The following is a 2660-nucleotide window of genomic DNA, read 5'->3' as shown; positions in this document are numbered from 1 at the left end:
TGTAGACCAGGCTGGTCTCGAACTCACAGAGATCCGCCTGCCTCTGCCTCCCAAGTGCTGGGATTAAAGGCGTGCGCCACCACCGCCCGGCCTTGCACTGCCTTTTTAAAAAGATTTAATGTTTGTCTGTGTATGGGTGTGTGCTATGTGTCCATGAATGCAGTCTCACCAGATCTGGAGCTGGAAGTAAAGTTTGTTGTGAGCTGCCCAATGTAAGTGTGGAAAACCAAACTCTGGAAGAGCAGTAAGTCAACTCTTCAACCCTTCAATTATCTTCTTATTACTCTTCCATTCTCACAGATCCTTTTCTTCCCATCTAATTCACTACCCTTCTACTTTATTTTCTTTTGGTCCCAGGAAGTTTAATTAGGTCTGCAGCATCATGGGTAACTTACCAGTGGCTCCACTATTGAAGAAAGGGTCTCCCTCCCCTAGGAATATTACTGATGAGGATCTATAATATAATGGAATGTTGATAGTCCCAATTTTGTGGAGGCCTTAAGTAATCAATGCTCTTGTGAATTCATTAGTGTAACAACCAAGTCATTACGATAACATTTCCCAATGTCCTCTCTCAATTTTTTATTTTCCTGGTTTTTTCTTTTTTTTTCCACCTGGTTTTTTTTTTTTGATACAGGGTTTCTCTGTATAACTTTGGAGCCTGTTCTAGAACTCTATAGACCAGGCTGGCCTTGAACCTCAGAGATTTGCCTGCCTCTGGAGTGCTGGAATTAAGGGCGTGTGCCACAACCACCCAGCTCTTACATTCTTTATATGCCCTTTTCATTCATAATTCCTTTAATTTTGGATGTTGGGTGTAACAGCTGTCCCATTTAGGGCTGAGCATTCAACACAGTTATTTCTTGGTACTTGACCAGTTAATGAGCTTTGAACATAATTGCTGTCATGTGCAAAGAAGTTTCTTTGGCCAAAGCTAACAGTAGCATTATTTGGCCATAAACATGAATGCATCCATATAAAGGCACAAAATGTTCATTTGAAAACAATAGTAGCTTTCTGTCTAGGGCTACTGGGCATTTTGAGTAGGTAAGAATTCCCTCCTGTGGAGCAGGGATCTGATCTAGTCAGAAAGTGGCTGTCACATAGCAGTCATGCCACTATTGTACCAGTAGGCATATTTTGACTGGCAAATAACACAACTGAATAAGCCTGCTTATTACTTTTCTGTCCAAATTGGTTTGTCTACAAAAACTCTTATGGTGCTTTGCAGTTACTACTCCTGATCAATTCTTAGCTTTATTATCTTGGGTATTTCTAGTATTTTGACATTATTGCTTGAAACAAATTGCTTTGCCTTCCAGGACCTTCCAACTTTTTCTAAGTCTCATCTTCCTCTCTCTGACCTCCTGACACAGGAGCTCTTAAATTTTGTTTCTTGTAGTCTTCCTGTCTCCAGAACTCTTAAGTAATCCAGTGAGTTCAATCACTAGCTATATTCAGAAATTCCCCAGTTTGTATATCCAACTTGGATTCTATTGGGAAAACTTCAGATTTGTGTCGTGTTTCAAGCATAACTCTACAACACCTCATATAACTAACTTTCTAGTACTCCCTCTACTATCCACCCTACTGTATCCTTCCATCTCAGTTGATAGTGGCTCCATCCTTCACTCTGTACAAACCTTGGGGGTGACCCAGGATGAAATCCAGTAGAAGTTGCGTGATGGTGTTAGAGTCCCTGGATGGGAGTTACAGATTGTAGTAACTGTTATGAGGGTGTTAGGAATTAAATTGGGGTCCTCTGCAAAAGCAGCCAGTGTTCTTTTAATTCATTTCATTTTTGTTATTGGTGGTGAGGGTCTCTATGTAAAGTCCTTTCATATAGCTTGATTTAAAGATCATTCTGGCCTTGAACTCATAGATTCTCCTACTTCTGGGATTAAAGGTGTGTACCATTTTCCTGGGTTAAAAGTAGCCAATGCTCTTAACTGCCTTAGCATCCATTTGTTATGCAAAAAAAAAATCCCCCAAAAACAAAAACCTGAAGTAAAGGGTCAGATCCTGGAGTGGTAATACATAATTCATGGATTATTCCAGCCAACGAGCTTAAATGTACAGCAATCTAAAGCTCCAAGTAATGGCTTACCCCTTGAATCTAGTACTTGGGAAACTGGAGGATTGCCATAAATTTGATCTCAGCCAAATGTATACAGTAAGTTCCTGAGGTAGAATAGTAAATACCCTGTTTCAAATAACAAACCACTCTTGAAAGGTAAAAAGGCAAATGTGGAAGTATCTCATGCCCCAGGAGTGTCCTGTCTATTGGAGATGTGAGTCCTAAGGACAGAGCTGCTTCTGAACCTCAGCCTGACCTGAGCCCTGCCTACAGCTTCATTTCTCTATTTTTTTCCAAGGCTTTTCTGTGTAGCTCTGGTTGTTCTGCAACTCACTGTGTATACCAGGTTGGATTTAGACTCAGATCCACTTGCTCTTGTTTCCCAAGTTCTGGAATTAAAGGCGTGTACCATTGACCTGGTTCATGACTCCCTCTTGATAGTTCCATCCTGGCCAGTTTGGGCCACTGCCTGCTGTCCACTTGGTCTTGCCTCATGAAGAATGAGAACTTTTCTTTACCGTGTGTATGTGTTTGTGTGTGTGTATGTGTGCACACAAAACTCCTTAGCTTTTTAGGGCCTTTG

The sequence above is a fragment of the Microtus ochrogaster genome, chromosome 8, assembly GCF_000317375.1.
Source record: "Microtus ochrogaster isolate Prairie Vole_2 chromosome 8, MicOch1.0, whole genome shotgun sequence".
NCBI lineage: Eukaryota > Metazoa > Chordata > Mammalia > Rodentia > Cricetidae > Microtus > Microtus ochrogaster.
This window is presented reverse-complemented; position numbering follows the sequence as displayed.